Raw genomic sequence first — 21,042 nt, 5'->3', positions numbered from 1 at the left:
GACAGTGAACTTAGGGCCTTTGGATTTTACCTATTACAACAACCAAACCACAGTTCCCCATCAATACAAACAGAAAATAAAATCTAATTCTCCCACTAAATATAGAATGTCAAATAGTAAAGTAATAGAGCATGCAGAGTTGATTTGAAATTATTAATTTTAAAAATAATAGCAAAAGTGTGATTTGTTCAAATATATAATTTACTGAAAGAAATTATCACTAGCAAGACCACTCTGCTAGTGTTTCAAATACATGTATTTTACTGTGAATTTTAATTCTTCAGTTTTCTCTTCTTAGTTGAGAAAGTATTTTGCTTAGGCCCCTATCTATACATGCTTGGACATCCAGCCCAGAAGGCAGAAACCATGTTTCTTTCAAATATGTTGGCCTGTTTCAACTATCATGACAAATCACCCCAGGATGAGTGTCCATTTTAGTTTTTTTCAGACTACCATAACAAATTAATCCAGTTTGGGTGACCTTGTTTGCCTATCCCAAGTACCATACCAATTTAAGTTACAAGTCTGTATTAGCCTGTTCCAAGTATCATAACAAATTATCACAGGTTAGGTGCCTTAAACAACAAAGGATTGTTGTTTCTGAGACTTGCCCTTGGCTGATAGGCTGAGAATTTCTTCTTTATAATAATGGCATTCCTTCCGTGAGAATCCTCTTCTCTGAAGGGAGCATCCAGTCACATGAGGTTGTAGGCAGCTGCTACACTAATTTCAACCTTATGACTTCTAAAGACCACATCTAAAAACACAGTTCCATTCTGACATTCTGAGGTATTACAGCTAGTGCTTCAAGGTACAAATTATGAATAATATAGTACAGTTTGCAATACCAATTCATAGATTTTTCATTAGCTACACTGTCATTTATTTCTAAGGAAAGAAAACACATCAGTTTTCCAATGTATTTGGTGTACGGTCAAAATTAAGTCATTGAATTTTTCCAATCATTAAATATTGAAACATCTTCTATCATTAAAATTATTCTATGTCATTGATAATTACCAGATTTCATTAATATTTAGTAAAAATCAATGCACAGTTAACAGAATCACCCTATAATATTCTATTTTAGTAAAAATCAAAGCTTTTTAGAGCAAAAATAAGCACTGTAACATCATTTCCAACTTAAATTGCATAGGGTATAATACATGTTAAAGATAAATAGTTTGGCAGAAATGAACATATTCAAAAGTTAAATGAAAATCTAAGATCAAATATTAATCTATTCACATATCGAAATGTAAGAGCCAGGTTTAATATAAAGCTTTATTTTAAGTGTCTTAGTTCTCCAAATAAAAAAGCAGAAATTTTTCATCAATTGTCCTTGGGGAGAGTATAAGACTAACATAACTTCCTTTTAGTTAGCAAAATTATAAACATGAATTAATTTTCAGCACATTCAGAATTTGTGATCACATGAAACTTAACATGATTTGGATTTATACATATTTATAAAAAACACATTTATAGATAATGAATGTGACTTCCTTCCTTTAATAAGATTAAGCAGGTAGAATTTTTGATCACCCTTTCTGGAAAAAAAAAACACATCCTTTTATAGTACAAAAAAAATTATAACTAAGTGGTGAATTATAGAAGAAAGGCAAAGAGCAAATTTTGAATATATTTAAGACATACTCTGCTAGAAGACAGGTCCCATTTTCTAGGAGAAAGGGGAATGGGGGTAAGACTGGAGTAAACTAGACCTTTTCAAGGAGAACTCCTGTCTGCTGATTATCTACAGAGTTTTCATACTAATGATACTTTTATCAACAAATCCATTGGCAGTGACAAATGAACAAGTAAGCTAAATTTCAAATCCTGACCTTATACAATTGTACATTTCAAATTCTTTATCCCACCTCACGATTGAGGATTAAGAAAAGTGAGAAATCCTTATAGATAAAGACATTTTATCAGCGATCATAATTATTTTCATGGGAATTGTCAAAATTCCCATGATAACAGATAAATCCCATTAATTCAACAGAAAAATTCCCAACAATCAACAGATATGTGTACGTATGTTCATTTGATGAGTACACTGTGTGTCTTACAACAAATTTAATCTGTCCTCTTGCAGCTCATATCCACCTAGGAAGAGGTAGGCATGGCACAAATACATAAAGGTAGGTCTAGTGCTGCTAATATTAATATAGTGACTCTGGTCTGATTTTAGAAGATGGTCAGAGGAGTCCTTTGGGAATGAGGTGCTGAAAAAGTTGTTTTGTTGTTGTTGTTGGGTTTTTTGTTGTTGTTGTTGTTGTTTCTTGTTTTTTCAAGATAGGGTTTCTCTGTGTAGCCCTGGCTGTACTGGAACTCACTGTGTAGACCAGGCTGGCCTCGAACTCAGTAATCCATCTGTCTCTGCCTCCAAAATGCTGGGATTAAAGGCGTGCGCTACCACTGTCCAATGCCCAAAAAGGTTTCATCTAAACAATGTTACATTTAGTAGTGATAGATGAGACTTCAATAATCACAACAAGCCACTATTTGCCAGGGACACTCCTAGAAAACCAGAATATATCCTTGTCCACTATTACTCATTTGAGGTAAGCTAAAATCAAGTGGAAGGAAAAGAGTTCTATGTATAAAAACATTATATGTGGTAGTATAGCTCCATGCAGTAGGATGAACTTTCTTTGCTGAAAATTTTAAAAAAGACATTTCCAATATGCACAGCATAGAATAATGACGTGTACAGGTCATCCAGCTATGGTCCTAAGACCTAATCTGATATATGCTATCAGAGAGATTTAGAAAACATCTCTGCATCATTGTTTATTCCTGTCTTAGTCAAGGTTCCTATTCCTGCACAAACAAGTTGGGGAGGAAAGGGTTTATTCAGCTTACACTTCCACATCATCAAAGGAATTCAGGTCTGGAACTCAAGCAGGTCATGAAGCAGGAGCTGATGCAGAGGCCATGGAGAGATGTTTCTTCCTGGCTTTCTTCCTCTGGATTGTTCAGCCTGCTCTCTTATAGAACCCAAGACTTCCAGCCCAGGGATGGCACCACCCACAAGGGGCCCTCTCCCTTGATCACTAGTTGAGAAAATACCTCACAGCTGGATCTCATGGAAGCACTTCCCCAACTGAAGCTCCTTTCTCTGTGATAACTCCAGCCTCTGTCAGATTGACGAACCAAACCAGCCAGTACAATCCCTATTCCCTATGTTCTTTCTTGTCACAGCAGAACCAGAACCGTAAAGGCTCAATACCAAAGGCTACTACATCTGACCATGTCTTCACAAATTCTAAATTTCTGCTGCCTCACATTATGATGTATTCTGATGGTATAAATTGCCCTAAACTGTAGTTTGAAAAAAAAACATGAATGATTAATGTGTGTCCATAATAACAATGTAAGAAAAGAACATGAACCTAGTGTATTATTATAGCCCAAGGAATGAAAAATACTCTTACACAACAGGCTCCAAACTACTAAAGCCCTAAACTATTAAAGTTTGTTTGTTCCATTGGGCATTGTATGTTCAGAAGCATGAGTACAAATATGAGCAATGTGATTTAAAAAGTGAAAAAATTTTAGCTAATGAACATCCAGAGGTATACTCACTACTTAGTTTTCCCAGACATTTAATAATCACACAGCACCAGTTTTGCTCGAACTATTTGATAAAACAGAAAGATAAATGTCCAACCTCATTCTTGAAGTAATTATTAGCTCGATAATCAGATAAGGACACACCCCCAAATAATGCAAGACCCTCCTTAAAACACTTTCAAATGGAATTCAACAATGAATTTGAAAATTCATACGCCCTTCCCTTAGAGGTGTTGCAGGTGTGGATGCTGTGTCACATGTGCATCAGTAGGTGGCAAAAAGGAGAGAGGCTATGTCTATGCTCAGTGTTATGAATTATGAATATGAATATCTGAATGATTAGTAACCTAATAGTTCCTGAAAAAATCGAGCCTGAAGTGAGCACCAATCCAGCTACTGTGGCCCTAGACAGGCAGCCAGCATGAAACTATTATGATTTGCCATGAGGAAGGCCTAGACAGGAGCAATCCAGAGACTAGAAGAACCCAACCTGGGATTGCATGCCTGAGACACACAGCCTGTGCAAGGGGGCCACTATGGTGGGCCAGGTGAGAAGTGTGCTCACAATGACCATCAGATGGGTATTATGAGCCCAGACATGGAGGTAGTCTCAGATGACCACCAGTCTGATTATATAATGAATGAGCAGGCACACCATTCCAGAGACTTCTAAGATAACCTCCAATACTCAGAGGCTCTGGGCAGCATAAAGAGGAGTAAGTAAGTAGTCGAGAAATAGAAACAGAAGGATGTGTTACCAAACCCAACATTATTGTGGATGCCAACAAGGGCTTGCTGACAGGAGCCTGATATACCTGTCTCCTGAGAGGCTCTGACAGTGCCTGACAAATACAGAAGTGGATGGTCACAAGCATTCATTGGACTGAGCATAGGGTCCCCAATGGAGGAGCTAGAGAAAGGACCCAAGGAGATGAAGGGTTTGCAGCCCCATAGGAGGAACAACAATATGAACCAACCAGTAACCCCAGAGCTCCCAGGGACTAATCCACCAACCTAAGAGGGACCCATGGCTCCAGCCACATATGTAGCAGAGGATGGCCTTGTGGGATATCAGTGAGAGGAGAGGCCCTTGGTCCTGTGAAGACGTGATGCCCCAGTATAGGGGAATGCCAGGACAGGGAAACAGGAGTGGGTGTTTTCACAATCTGCTGGCTGCTGTTTTGTCCTATTAACAGTATCCTCTGCCTTACAGAAGCTTTGTAATTTTATGAGGTCCCATTTGTCAATTCTTGATCTTAGAGCATGAGCTATTGGAGTTCTGTTCAGGAAAATTTCCCCATGCATATGTGCTCCAAGCTCTTCCCTCACTTTCTTTTCTGTTAGTGTATCTGGTTTTATTTGGAGGTCCTTGATCCACTTGGACTTGAGCTTTGTACAAGGAGATAGGAGTGGATCAATTTGAATTCTTCTACATGCTAACCACCAGTTGAGCCAGCACCATTTGTTGAAGATGCTGTCTTTTTTTCACTGGATAGTTTTAGCTCCTTTGTCAAAGATCAAGTGACAATAAGTGTATGGGTTCATTTCTGGGTCTTCTATTCTATTCCATTGATCCACTTGCCTGTCACTGTACCTTATCATGTAGTTTTTTTTTTTTTTGTTTTGTTTTATTGGATTTTTTGTTTTTTGTTTTTTATCACAATTGCTCTGTAGTACAGCTTAAGGTCAGGGATGGTGATTCCACCAGAGGTTCTTTTATTTTTGAGAATAGTTTTGGCTACGTTTTTTGTTATTCCAGATGAATTTGCAAATTGCTCTTTCCAAGTCTGTGAAGAATTGAGTTGTAATTTTGATGGAGATTGCATTAAATTTGTAGATTGCTTTCTGTAAGACGGTCATTTTTACTATATTAATCCTGCCAATCCACGAGCATGGGAGATCTTTCCATCTTCTAAGATCTTAGATTTCCTTCTTCAGAGACTTGAAGTTCTTGTCATAGAGATTCTTTACTGGCTTAGTTTGAGGCACACCAAGGTATTTTACATTATTTGTGACTATTGTGAAGTGTGTTGTTTCCCTAATTTCTTTCTCAGCCTGTTTATCCTTTGTGTAGAGGAAGGCCACTGATTTGCTTGAGTTAATTTTATATCCAGCTACTTGCTGAAAATGTTCATCAGGTTTAGAGTTATCTGGTGGAATTTTTGAGGTCACTTAAGTATACAATCATATCATCAGCAAATAGTGATAATTTGACTTCTTCCTTTCCAATCTGTATCCCTTTGATCTCCTTTTGTTGTCTAATTGCTCTGGCTAGGACTTCAGGTACAATATTGAATAGCTAGGGAGAGAGTGGGCAGCCTTGCCTAGTCCCTGATTTTAGTGGGATTGCTTCAAGTTTCTCTCTATTTAGTTTGATGTTGACTACTGGCCTGGTGTATATTGTTTTCACTATGTTTAAGTATGGGCCTTGAATTCTTGATCTTTCCAAGACTTTTATCATGAAGGGGTGCTGAATTTTGTCAAATGCTTTCTTAGCATCGAACACAGTGAAGTTTTAATCAGTTGTTTAAAAAAAGATATCACAAAATTTCAGGTTAATAGATGTAACTCAAAAACAGAATAATCTTGAAGGAGGTATTCCAGATTCAGAAGGACAAATATGAAATATATTTGTTTATAGGTAGATAATTGCTATAATAACCAAGCGAAAATGTATAAAGCCACAGAGGTCAGGTATAGATTATGCAACTGGGGGAACAGATATTTCTTCATAGGAAATGGAAATATAATAGAAATGCACAAAGCAGGGGAGACTGGATTGGTATGGAGAGACAGTGAAATAGAAAGGCATTTGAGGAGGAATATGAAAGCCTAATATAGTACAAACATTACTAAAATATTAGGTTATGAAAGTGATCTAAATAAAATCTCCAACTATTGGGGATGCAGAGTTCCAACTGGCCATCTTTTGTCACCAAATGGAATTTCCTAGACTGGAATTGGGTTATATCTAATTGAGTTGCTGGCCAAAGGGGCCCTGTGGGAATGCCTCCAAAACCCATAATGTTGCCTAGACTTTAGCTTACTCTCCACAAACTGGCAGCAAACTGGTCAAAACAACACCTATACAACTCACTGAAAGTTAAAAAGTTGAGCTGATGCCCATATAGAGCTTTTACAGCTAGGTTCTAACATCTTTGGTACAAGAAGGAACTCTCCACACAATCAAAAGAGAAACACAAATCCAAGGCCAACCACAAACCCTTTATCTACAATGATGTACTGCTTGCAAGATATGCTAGGATAGAGTGGTAGTACAAATCTTTTGGGAGTAGCCAATTGACGTAAGGCCCACTACTCAAGATGGAATGCCTATTCAACACTCCTTGTGTGGCCAAAATCCCGATACTAAATATATACTTGAGTAAAACGAAATAATACTTGTTGTGGATGGGCCTAATGCTGTTTACATTTCAATGCTAATTATGCTCTTCTGGGAGGGGCTTCAGACGAGGAGTGAGTCATTCTCAGGTGACTTCTTGTGAACCAATCCCCTAGGGAATAAAGGAGCCAATCACTGGGCAAAGAGGAGGGACTTCCCGGATCAGACAGAGGAAAAGAGGAAACAGGAGAGAGTTAGGTCTTTTTGGATTGGGATAGCATGAGGTTAAGATGTAGCTATGAGTGTCTCCGGGTTTCATTCACACATCCATCAGGATTCGCCACCAGAAGATTTAGATTTAATACGGCCTACAAGATTAGGGTTTTAGTTGCTGTGCCCAGTGACTGAGTTACTATTGTTTCTGAACTAAGTTTGTGTTGTGTTTTACTTCACGTGGTGGCTAGTCCAGGTTCAATAGAGAAAGGTATGGTGGCAAACTCGGTTTGCCTGAGGTACACCACAAAGGCTGGGGGCAGGGCCGGGGGCGGGGATTGAAGCCTGGGATTGGCACTTAACAACCTGCCAGTGGGAATTTAGCAAGCTGGGTGAAGACATTTCAGGAGCTTCAGGCCAGAGAGTCTCCACAAGATAAAAGCAGGCCAGCCAGACTGCCAGAACTGAGAGTAGTGGGAGACAAGTGCAGGAACTAGCCAGTTCCTTTTTAATATTTCTTGCAACAAGTCCTGGTTTAAAAAAGAACAAATAAAACTGTGTGACAGAAATACTCCTAATGATATTCTACTGCATTCATAGATCAGGGCTTTGTTCAGCTGGCCGCAGACAAGCTTCCTCCTTCAACAGATGGAAACAAATACAGAGATCCACAGCTAGACACTTCACAATACACAAGCACACACACACCCACACACACACCCACACAGAGAGAGAGAGAGAGAGAGAGAGAGAGACAGAGAGATAAGGAGAGAATCTTGTTTACAGGTGGTAAAGCGGGAGGGCTCCATCAATTCTTTCCTCTCAGAATGCAGGAAACCAGTCAAAAGCAGATATGGAAATATAACAACCAGAGGTGATGGAAGACGCCAAAATCAAACCCCTCTAAATCAACAGGAACAAAGCTCTTATGAACATGTACCATGCACAGGGCCTGCACATCTGTACCAGGTTCTCTCCCTTTATATATGGCTTCAAGTTTATTGTTTTTATGAGATTCTTGAGTGCAAATAAATGAGTGGGTCTCTGATTTTACTGCCTTTAATTGGGCTCTCTTCTGTTGCTTTGTTTGGTCTAACTTTGATGTGATAGTTTTTATTTTACCTTATTTATTATTATTGCTATATTTGAAAAAAATGAATGAAAGAAAAAAATGAACGAATGAATCAATACCTAGCTACTAACTAGCATAAAGCGTAGCAACTCAGTTGTCACTTAGTCCTGTTTGGAGGTGATAGTTTTCTCCAATAGAATGACACGAAGTATATCCACAGCAAGACAGGCCTCATTTTCACGAGACATTTACCAACATATATTTGGACTCCACCATTTTTTGTTTGTTTGTTTGATTTTGTGTGTGTGCGTGTATGATTTTGTGTGTATGTGTGTGTTTATGTATGATTTTATTTGGCTATAGATTGATGGTGTTTTTTTTTTCTCTGATGTATATTTTTAATTTCTTTGGGGTGCTTTTGTTGTTATTTTGGGTTTTTGTTTGTTTTTGAAAAAAATTTAAAGTGGAGTATGTAGAGAATGGAAGAGGATTTGGAAGAGGAGAAGTTGGGGAAGGAGAAGCATATGATAAAAATTTATTTAAATTTAAAAATTGTTTCAATTAACAAAAATATAATAATAATAATTACAATTTACACTAATAAAAAGAAAGGACTATAAGGAAAGATAATGAAACCCAATAACCAGGTATTTTATAAAATAGTGATCAGCTATTTATTTTAACTTTTTTAGGTTACTATGAGAAACTGAAAATATCCTTGTCACCCTTTCTAAAACCTCATGATATGACTGACTCTTTAGAAAGAATAAAGTAGTGAGTAGTAGTTCTGTTTAAAGATGGTAGTATAGTTTTCACATAGACTTTAAATTTTTATTTTAATGAAAATATGATCACATGTATATACTTATTAGTAAGTTTCATATCCATAAACTCAGAAAAATTATGAATTGAGCTCCTGAGTGTTCAAAGGATGCAGATGTAGATTTTATTATAAGAAGAGAAAATCTTCATACAAAGAAGGAGAAAACACTTCATCATGAGTGTTAAATTACTGGAAAAGAGTTTTCAATTATTGTTTTATTATGTAGTATAAATATATTTGTGTGTCCAATTACTCAATACCTACATAAAATAGTACGGCCTATTCAGAACAAAAGAGAAAGAAAAGCATTTTTGTGTTCTCCAAAAGGCTGCAATTATGAAGAGCAATGTAAACAATAATTAAGACAATTAATACAAATTTTACACTGTAATTAGAAGTTCTATATGGAGTTATTAACTAAATCTCTGATATATAAAAACATTTAAATTAAGTCCTAGTTGAACTGGGTAGGATGTTCATGTTGACAGAATAATTTTATACAACATAATGAAAAAATGTATCCATTGAAAAATCTCTTTCAATTCTCTATTGGTAAGAATTATGTGCAACAAGTCTGATATGAACAAACCATCAAATAGCCCTATGATATCAAAACATCTTACTTTGTTTAAACTTTACACAATTTATCTGGTAGTTTGCTACTGGATATACTTTGCAAATTGAATTTTCAAAAGTATACTCACAGTTGGGCCTCCTGCTGTTTTTATTGGTTAGAAATAGGGCATTTACAGTTGCAGAAAGCACTTTGCAATTATCAAATTTTGTTTGTTTTCTACATGTAGGGAAATGTTAATACATGCACTTTCTGCTATTCAAAAAGAAAGCAAGCCAATCATTTGAATTTTCACATTAGATGTGAACATTTCCTCTCTGAGTCTAATTGAACAAGTTATATGGAAGAAAATTTGAAGAGCTAGATGATAATCATTTTCCAAACCAACCACTGAACCAGACCCACATTAGACAATGCTACTAAGTTTGGCTCCTCTTCACAGACCAGCTGCCACATTTCAAATAGTTCCTCTAATGATAATTTGATGGAGCTAAAATTTTATCAGAACCGGATATGACAGGGCAGATATGTTCCTTAAACAGAGAAAAGAAATAAAGAAGTTTTTGTGACCTTACAAACAGTATATCTAAAACAACACAGCATAGAAGCGTCATGATTATTATCGTGACATTTAAAGCAAAAGTAGTTGAACATCAGTTTCCAATGCATTCTCGGTAGTTTTAATGCATTTAGGTGTGCAATGTTCTTGTCTGAGATTAGGGAAAGCAGGACAAAGCGCCAGTGTCATAGTTATTATTGTCACAAGTCGTAGTGTATGTTATCGAGGTTACAATTCTGCTTTACAGCAATCCATATCACTTGGAAAGCAAACATGAAACTGATACAAATCTCAGAATTGCAGAGTAGATGTTCATGGCTTAACATCCATTAATACAGTACATCAAATAAATGTTTCTATCAGTTTACAATGACTGGTTCCTCTTTAAGAAGAAACATTGTTTACAGTAAGATAACATAACTATTTTCAACAGTGCACAGATAATTATTTTGGTCTTTATCTCCTTTTAAAGAAATATATTAAACTACAACCACATATATTTATTAAGTTGTGAGTAAAATATTCATTTTAGTAATATTTAAAGTGAGAAATGGAAAAGAAATATCTAGCATGAATCTTGTAGGATGTTAATAGCTTCAGCTTGGGCCTGCTTTTAAACATCATTTGTACACTAACATTCAATAATAATCATGCAACCATCATTCTTACGGGTATGTCATGTGTTAACTATTTATAGATATAATATTTAGAGATACTAGGACACACCATACATATGTGACAATTTCTCTTGACATAGATTAACCTGTTTTTTTCTTTGAAGTATAAATGTGAGACATATATAACTAGATAAAATAGAAACATAATTGTTTTGACTAAACACTGAAATACATTTGAACTTACAGTCTGCTGAAATGCCGAACACATCAAAGATGAACAGTATATGAATGAGGTGATTATTGTCCTTTTACAGTCTCTCTGTAAGACAGGATCTTTTAAAAAGGAAGAATGAGAAATACACATTTAATGAGCCAATATGGCCACATCTTGCAATAAAATTAAGCATAATTCATAAATAATGCCTTTATGTTTCCAGAGGTATCCAGGCTGTTCTGGGGGAAATGATACTACTCAATCATAAAGCACCCTTGTTTTTAGATGACTTTTCCTTAGTATTTCTATAAATTTGAATACTCAGGGTGGTTCCTAACAAAGACATGTGCTCAGCCCCAGAAACATCTATGTCGGGGGTGTAAGCATACAATTCTATTGTAGTGATTAAAATCAACTTTCCTGGGTGATCAAAGCATCAAGTTACCATACACAGTATAAAATATAGGCATAGGATCTGGTACAGACCCATGAAGAAACAAAGCAATACATGATATACATGGGTTTTCATCACAAATTTTATAAAAAATAATCCATGCACTTATTCTAATAAGTCTGTTTTCATAATATTGAAGGTTTGCAGTTTCAGAAGATGCCTACTGGAATATATATTTAGCCCACTATAATCCTAATTAGGATAGAATAAACTTTTGTCTCTTGTCAATATCACCTTGGCTCCTTGCAAATAGACAAATTGATTCTCAAGATTACAACCAACAATCTTAAACATCCCTAAACCCCTTTCTTGTAAATTATATACTTGAAAAACATTGGTGGACAGTAAAAATTTGGTTAAGATAGAGATGTTGAAAGATTCTGCTAGGTTCAAGCACTAGGTGAAAGTCGGTTAGATTCATTGTATAAATTAGATAATTTTTATACTGCAGCTCTAGCCAAAATGACACAATTTATTTCACAATATATCAAGGAATGCTAATTGATGTTATGCATTATACATAAATGCTGAGTGAATTATTAGAAAGTAATGTTCTGCATGAGCTCTCAAAACTTTGGAATATATTGTTATTAAATATAGTATAGAACAAACCCACAAAGAATATAATTTCTTCCTTACCCAATAAATAATAAACAAATAAATGTCAGAAAAATATAAAATGTGCATTTGACATACATTTGAGAGTGGAGATGAAAAGTAAATTCCAGAACTATTGAAAGAAAAGCTGCATGAATTGTTTAACCTTCCCATACCACAAGACCTAGAATAAAATAGTATAGTGAAAGAAAATCATTTAATGCCTGAGAGGACTCTCAAAGGTCCAAAGTTAGTTAGGTTAAAATTCTAGATTACCTTGAGAGCTTCAGGTACAAGGAACTACAGTCAATATATTTTCTTGCACAATGATGGGTATAGAAGAGATTAGGAACAGGGAGGGAAATCTAGCCAGTTTTCTATTTATGGGATGGAAGCACGAATCCTGGTTCTCTCATTGAACTTTTTCTCTCATGATTTTAAAGCTGTAAGCCATTATATAAATATAATATGATATATTTATATATATAATATAAATGGACAATGATTTGTTGACAAAGCTAAATGGTAGAACCAAGAACAGTTTGAAAGAGAGAAGCAACAATCCCTCTACCAAAAGCATTACATAAAATAAATAAATAAATAAATAAATAAATAAGAAAGAGAGAGAGAGAGAGAAAGAAAGAGAGAGAGAAAAAGAAGAAAGGAAAAAGACAATGAGTTTGAGGCTGTTTTCTACTTTCTCTTCTATTAGATTCAGTGTATCTGGGTTTATATTGGGGTCTCTGATCCACTTGGATTTTATCTTTGAAAACAGAGAATCACAGACATCAATAACCAACTGTTACTAATAGTTCATATAAATCAGTCCATCGGGGCTTGATTTCCCTCATAGTGCTTCAAGTTTTGCAGCCATTGTATCATGCAGGGATGGGTAGTTATACTACTTACTATTTTTCTTTCAACAGCACCCAGACTGATTCTGTCTACTCCTACTCCTCAAAGCCTCACATATGGCAGTCTATTTCTTCCTTTAAAATTCTTCAGAGGCAGTTCAGAGACAATATCCCAAACCATAGTGGTCCTTTCCAACAGGCCATTAAAGGCCCATCAGCATGCTCATTCGTAAATTTCCCTTTCCTCTGTACTGAAGGTTAGAGCCATGGTTTTCTCATATTACCCTCACCTGAATTCTCTTCTCTTCTTTATCATCTGATACTTCCCATGGGTTCGAATATTTTAGGTCCCAGGAAGGGATCTTTAACTCATATCTAACTTGCATCTCGTTCCCTCATATCTGCTAGTTGTGAGAAACAGCAAATCAAAAATCTTCATAAGAAGGGTTTATTTTTTTTTAAGTTTTTTTTTTTCCGAAGCAGAGGTTAACACAGCCAAGTAACAGCATGGACTCTCCCTGTTGCAGTTCCTCCCTTGTAGGCAAGTCTTCCAGCTGAGCTCAGTCATGTCTTATCATCCACATAAAAGAACACACCACTGACACTGTATCCTGACTATTATCTCCTTTGATAGTTGTTACATTAAGTGACTGAAATAACATTCTTTCATCCATTAGTGGTTGGAAGGCCATCCCATAGCCACTTTATGGGTTTAATTTATCAAGGAAATATACCTCTTAATACCAAATAAAGGAAAATGAACACACTAGGATTTCTCCAGAGGATGTTTCCATCACAGAGAGCCTTTGTTATATAAATTCCCTCATCAATCACAGGGATAATTAATTATGACTATAGCTTGGTGGAAAGGCACCCACATTATTAGTGTCCCTGAAGACATTCAACTCTGTCCACTAGGTATCAGCCTCAGGTGCATATCTCAGTACCCAGCAAGGTCCATTTCATTACCTCTCCACAACTCATTTTTAGTTTTTAGGTACTATTTTGCCACTTATTGAGTGAGTCACCTTCTGAAAAGGTAGAAACAAGCATTTGCTATCCCCTGTTTGATTTTGGCCATCCCAAAGTGGCTAAGTAAACTTCTTTATTCATAAGAACCTGCTTCAGGCCATGCAATGGTGGCACACACCTTTAATCCCAGCATTTGGGAGGCAGAGGCAAGTAGATTTCTGAGTTCAAGGCCAGCTGATCTACAGAGTGAGTTCCAGGACAGCCAGGGCTATACAGAGAAAGCTGTCTCGAAAAAAACAAAAAACAAGAAAAACCCAAAAACAAACAAACAAACAAACAAAAAAGAAACTGCTTCAGGTATTTCAACATAGCAATAAAAAACCTGATTAATAAAGTTATGATTCCCTTTTAAGTTTACCTTTTCTCCTTTCTCATGACATTTTTGTATTTGTATTTCTTTATGAAGACTTAGATCCCCTAGAACCAAAAATTAATAACTCTACCCTTGTCTAACTTATTAAGTTAGTAAATTTACTGAATTTGCTTACAGGAGTTTTGGTAAGAGTTAGTCCCAGAAGCATGGATGACTGAAAGATAGCCCCATCACTGACAAAAACATGGCACCATGACACAGTTTATAAGACCTATGTTCCTGGAACACTTTTGCAGGACTTGTAGAAAGCTAGAAAGATTAGAAGGTGCTTATTGTCCAACAGCACTTACTGCTTAGATAACATTTTGGAAGGTAGAAAAACAACACGTGTAAATCTCATACATTTCAAGAACTTTAGGAGACTTGTGAGCTGCTTTCATCCTAAGCCTTTTGCTTAGTTTCTAAACCATGAGAAGTTTCTTCCAGGATAGGATAAAATGTTTTAATTTGAGGAAATTTGTGTACCATACCACACCACACCTTGTAAAAGTTGCATAGATGTCTTTGGAAAGATGATATCAGATGATTTTAAGACATGAAAGTCGTTCGTCCTAAGGGTCTGCAAACCCTTCAGCTCCATTGGTCCTTTCTCTAGCTCCTTCATTGGGGACCATGTACTCCGTTCAATGGATGGCTGTGACCCTCTACATCTGTATTAGTCAGGTACTGTCAGAGCCTCTCAGGAGATAGCTATATTTAGGCTGGCTTGTCTTTCCTTCAGTCTCTGCTCCATATTTAATCTCTGCAACTCCTTCCATGGGTATTTGGTTCCCCCTTTTAAGAAGGAATGAAATGTCCACCTTTTGGTCTTCCTTCTTCTTGAGTTTCTTATAGTTTGTGGTTTGTTCTTCCTGTATTCCAAACTTCTGGACTAATACCCACTTATCAGAGAGTGCATACCATGTGTGTTCTTTTGTGATTGGGTTACCTCAGGATGATATTCTCCAGATCCATCCATTTCCCTAAGAATTTCACAAATTCATTGTTTTTAATAGCTGTGTAGTACTCCATTGTGTAGATGTCCCACAATTTCTGTATCTACTCCTCTGCTGAGAAACATCTGGGTTGTTTCCAGTTTCTGGCTATTATAAATAAGGCTGCTATGAACATGGTGGAGCATGTGTCCTTATTACATGTTGGAGCATCTTTTGGGTATATGCCCAGGAGTGGTATAGCTGGGTCCTCCAGTAGAACTATGTCCAATTTCTGGAGGAACCACCAAACTGATTTCCAGAGTGGTTGTACCAGTTTGCAATCCCTCCAGCAATGAAGTAATGTTCCTCTTTCTCCACAACCTCTCCAGCATCTGCTGTCCCCTGAGTCTTTTATCCTAGCCAATCTGACTGGTATGAGGTGGAATCTCAGAGTTATTTTGATTTGCATTTCCCTGAGGACTACCCTCAGAGCTCCCAGGGTCTCAGCCACCAACCAAGGACTGCACATGGTGGGCCTGATTGTTCTGGCAGCATGGGTATAGTAGAGGATTGCAAATTTGATCATCAATAGGAGGAGAGGACCTTGGCCCTGTGAAGGCTGTGGCCCAGTATAGGGGAATGCCAGAGCCAATAAGTGGGAGAGGGTGAGGTGGCAGGCATGGGGAGGAGGGAGGCAACAGGGGTTTGTTTTTGTTGTTTTTGTTTGTTTGTTTATTTGTTTTTTGGAGGGGAACTGGGAAAGGAGAACTTTACATGTAAATAAAGAAAATATATAAAAAAAAAATAAAGGCACTCATGCAAATATATAAAAAAAAGACATGAAAGTTGAATGAGGATTTATTTGACTGAAAAGGGATAAGCAGGAGCAAAAAGAAATAAATTAACGTTAAGGGAACATGCATATGGTCAACTGTGTACATGTTTGAAAGTGTCATATAAAATTGATACCTTTGTATAGATAATGATGCATCTTAATAAACGAGAGATCTCATGAATGGTGTAGAAGTTTAGGGACTCTTGAAATCTAAGTGAGAACACAAGGGAAATCCTACTGACACACCAGGCTCACACTAAGCAAAATGTGATAGCATTTCACTTTAGGGAATTTGAAACTTGTGATTCACTAGAGATGACTACTGTCACAGTTAAGCAAAGCTCAGCTCCACTACTGTCTGGCTAGACTTATCTCTTGGTGCCACTGGCCTGACAGAAGGACAAGCATCTTTCTTATTTCTTACACAAAATTCCCTAGGTTGACCTAAATATATTCACACAAATAGCAAGGAAATAAGTCCCTATCAAAAGAAAAAAATTAAGAATAGAATCAGGCACAAGAACCTCTTACATATTAGAAACATAAAATATTAGCTGTCACTTAACAATTAGCTGGAAAGAAGCACAACATGCTGGTAAAATCAGCACATAATTCTAACACAGCCTGGAAGGTAGAAAAGTAACTTTAAAAAAAAACCCTAGAATTTCAGGGTTATAGAGTATGATAAGAGAAACATAGAATGTATTAGAAGACAGAACACAGCAGAAACGAGTATCGTGAGCTTAGAGATGCTCTCTAGCAATTATACAAATTGAAGCACAAAAGATAAAAAGGAGGAGAAATAAAATATCGAACAGAGAAATGTTCAGCGCTCCCGTAAGCATCTCTTCTCTTCTGACATGGTTTGTTACATGAGAGTGAGATATGGAAATTTGGATAAGGAGTCAAGCAACTATACTATTCACAATGGCCGTAGAATAGAATCAGCCCGGATGTACATACATCAACAGGTGGAATGTTAAGGCTAGTGTGGTGTATACAATAGAGTTTTATTCAGTCACCAATAAATAGAATCATGATTTAACAGGAACATTGGTAGACTTGGAAATCATGTTAAGCTAAACTGATCAAACAAAGAAAAACACGAGTTTTCCCTATTATGTAGAACCTAGGCTTAAATTTCTCTCTCAGAAATCCTCAGAGAAGGTGGTGGATTGTGATAGAATTTGTGTGGCAGAAATGCAGAATGGGGAATAGTGGAAGGTGAGTAGGAGGAATAATGAGAGAGAGAGAGAGAGAGAGAGAGAGAGAGAGAGAGAGAGAGACAGACAGACAGACAGACAGACAGACAGACAGACAGACAGAGGCAGAGACAGACAGAGACAGAGAGAAAGACAGAGAGAGATAGAGAGAGACAGAGAGAGACAGAGAGAGAGGTGATGGGTGTAAGAGGGGGAATGAATCTTAAAACAAAAAATTTCTTTTAGTAATAATTAAAAGAAATTATATATACTTCTTCTAATTATCATTTACTCCTTCCTATTGTCACAGCCCTTGAACCAGTCTCATGAGACACTTGTGCTCATATTTTTAGGGTCTGTCCCCCTCCACATCCCAGAATAGCTGTAGCCACTTTGTTCCATGCCTTCCAGCTGTTTCATATTGTTGCTGAAATATGCCTGCCAGTCATTAACACACAGAAATGACTTGACTCAGAGCAGGGTGGTGCTGACCACATCTCTATTATGTTCTGAATGTTCTGAGGTTTGTTAATCTTAAAAATTTGATGCCAGGCAGTGGTGGCGCTTGCTTTTAATCCCAGCACTTGAGAGGCAGAGGCAGGTGGATTTCTGAGTTCGAAGCCAGCCTGGTCTATAGAGTGAGTCCCAGGACAGCCGGGGCTATATGGAGAAACCCTGTCTCAAAAAACAAACAAAACAAAACAAAAAAACAAAAAACAAACAAAAAAAGAAAGAAATTTCATAAAACTTCACATAGGACTCATCAAATTATAGATATGAATTGTTATGTCTAAAATGGCTCGTCTGATAGAGCTGACCACCAGGCAGAACTTCCAGTACCTGTGTTTGAGCCCGTTGTGGTTTTGTGTTCTATTTCCTTTATAAGTTGACAGAAAAAGAAGTGTGGTATCACAGTTTCAGTCCCTGATTTGACTTATGTCCCTGGTCTGACTAGTATTAGGATGTGCATTCAATAAACCATCCCTGTCTGACTGAGAATGCTAGTCCTTTGGTTTGTGGAGCAACTCACAGTCCACAACAATATGAAGACTATTTGAAGCTTATCCTTTCTTTATAAAATGGTTGTGTTTTTGTGTAATTTTAAGAGGCCCATGCTTGGTCTGTCTAGACTTTGGGACAAATAGCCACCTACCTGCTAGCTTACACCTCCCCCACAAATGCCAAGCTTTGGTTAGGTAGATCTCCAAGATCACAGCTCAGGTTTCACTGTGATTACCTCTCCCCTGGAGCTCAGTCCTTTGCCCAATCCTCCCATTACAAAGCCTGGTCTACTTCGGCCCTGGCTGGGTTCTTTCTCCCCTGCCCACCTGAGTGGCTGCGGAAAACACCAGACAGCCTTAATATTTAATACCAGCCAGATTTGTATAGGTAAACCTCCAACCCCAATATGTCCATGCAAAGACACTACTCAGTTGTAATATATACTGCATGCCTAGAATAGTAAGATATACCACTACACTACTCTATTCCCCAGCTATGAGATCTCTTGCTACTTGTGGCTCCTCCAAGCCACGTGGTGGTTCTGCTCCATCTTCCACTTCCTCTTCCTCCATCATCCTCTCTCTCCATCCCTCTATCTCATCATCTTTTTCCTTCTTCCTCTCCCTTCTCTAAAACTTCCTGCTCCACCTTTTCCTTCCATTTCCCAATCATAAGTTCTAGCCTTTATGTGACAAGTTAAAATGGAGATAGGGTTCACATGGAGTTACCTGAGTACGTGATCAGCTCCTCATGATGGGCAGGATTAGCATCTAAATACAAACAGCATCAAGGCAATCCACAACATGAACTGTACAAGAAAATCTGTACAAGGCTATATGCCTTGCTTACCATGCAGCGTGTGTCAACTTTCTAGTTTTCTCTTTTGCATCAAATTGAGAGTCAAACAGGGGGGAATCAGATTTGTATCTGAATATTCTTCCTTTCTTTTGTACTTTATAAAATCCCAAAGGTTTAATAATCATTTAGATAGCTTTCCCAGTATGCTTCATTATGAGTGGTGTGTGTGTGTTTGTGTGTGTGTGCGCATACGTGTACATAGAGGGCAGAACTCCTTTTTAGTATCTTCTTCTACCACTGTCTTCTGTACTTTTTGAGATAGGTTCTGTCACTGAGCCTATAATTTCCCAATTCAGCTAGACTAGTTTCCCAGTGACCTCTAGGATCCTTCTATTCTAGCATGTTCTGAGTCCTGTTTGAGGTTACAGAAGGCCTACCATGCACGACTCTTTATATGTGTCTTTGGGATCTAACTCACCTTGGCATGTTTGTACAGCAAGCACTTACTGAGCCATCTCCTCAGCACCCACAATGTGCTTCTTAATCTTCAGTGAGACAGGCCCTTACTAAGACAACCTTGGAATGGAAAACAAAAAGACAGACACACAAACTTACAGTAAGGCTATATTCACATGGTCTGTGTTCCCTGGTGGAGAAACCACAGCAGCATGAAACCTTTTTATTATATTCGGTTGAACAAGGAAGCAACATTTTTTGCATACATCTGAACAAGGGGCTGGGGTTATGAGATGCAAATAAAAGAGGCAAGGCTTATGATTCGCATCTGAATTAATGAGACAGAGTTGACTAATCTCTGTAGATGCAGTCTCTGTGGAGGAACAGCCTGCAGGCTATAATTATCAAAGTAAGAAAGCTATGATGGAGTTTTCCTGTGCACACTCTGAAACTCAGACATCATCCCCGAGGGAGGCTTTGCCACTTCCCTCTGAGCCTAGTGGGGTTAGAGTTGGAGGCCTTGCCATCTTTCCATGGGTCTGAATTTTTGGAGTCACTGGACTTGGCCTTGCCCATGTCACCAACACAAATAAAATTCACTCAAGGTATCACTTTGGCAGGGGTTCCTCTGCTCCCCACAATGAACCTTCTCATCTTTCATTCAAACATCCAACCAGCAATAGTTGAATCACTCAATGTACAGGAAATGCATAAAATCCATTTCTCATAGAGAGTAAGAGAGTGTCTAGTACAAGATAAAAATTGAAGAAGTGTTGTTAAGATATAAAGAATATCATGATTCTAGTTAGTGTCCTTCCTTAAAATAAAATTACAAGTGAGAAGAATTATGAATGGTCTATTTATTTCTAGATAAAAAGGATCCATGGCGGACAACATATGTATAGACATTCTCTGAACACTGCTACTAGAAAGCCAAAGTTATTTTATATTTCAAACCAGACATTTTAGATTTCTGTCTTTAGTAAAAACACAAGAAGATGGTCTACATTTGGAATTGTTCTTATGTTCTTATCATATCATGAATAATGCTTTTTATCTTTACATTACAAATTCATTACATGCTTACATGTTTTCCTAGTTAGACTTACTATTACTATGATGAAACCCAATGAGCAAAGCAACTCGGGGAGGGAGGAAATAATTAGGCTTACACTTCCATATCACTGTTCATCATAGAAGGAAGCCAGGGCAAAAATTCAAGCAAGACAGCAACCTGGAAGAATGAGTTGATACAGAGACCACAGAGGACTGCTGCCTACTGGCTTGCTCTGCATGGCTTGCCCAGCCTGCTTTCTCATAGAATTCAGGACTGCCAAGCCAGGGATGGTACCACCCACAATGAACTGTGGTGTCTCCATCTATCATGAATTAAGAAAATTACTCTACAGACTTGCCTGTAGCTTAGATCATATGGAGGCATTTTCTGAATTGAGGTTCCCTCTCCTCTCTGATGGGTGACTCTACCATGGATCAAGTTGATCTAAATCTAGTAAACACACACACACAC

The 21,042-nt window shown here is 37.4% G+C and overlaps 1 non-coding gene and 1 pseudogene across 1 annotated transcript; both read left to right on the top strand.

The window, feature by feature from the left end:
- Nucleotides 1–3,799: 3,799 nt before the first annotated feature.
- On the top strand, nt 3,800–3,937 carry LOC116075578. The gene has a single exon (XR_004112619.1). It is a non-coding gene; the product is annotated as a small nucleolar RNA SNORA17 (small nucleolar RNA).
- Nucleotides 3,938–17,263: 13,326 nt separating this feature from the next.
- LOC116075439 overlaps nt 17,264–21,042 on the top strand; it is a 5,753-nt pseudogene continuing 1,974 nt past the window's right edge.

The sequence above is a fragment of the Mastomys coucha genome, unplaced genomic scaffold (assembly GCF_008632895.1).
Source record: "Mastomys coucha isolate ucsf_1 unplaced genomic scaffold, UCSF_Mcou_1 pScaffold3, whole genome shotgun sequence".
NCBI classification, from domain to species: Eukaryota; Metazoa; Chordata; class Mammalia; order Rodentia; family Muridae; genus Mastomys; species Mastomys coucha.
This window is presented reverse-complemented; position numbering and strand designations above follow the sequence as displayed.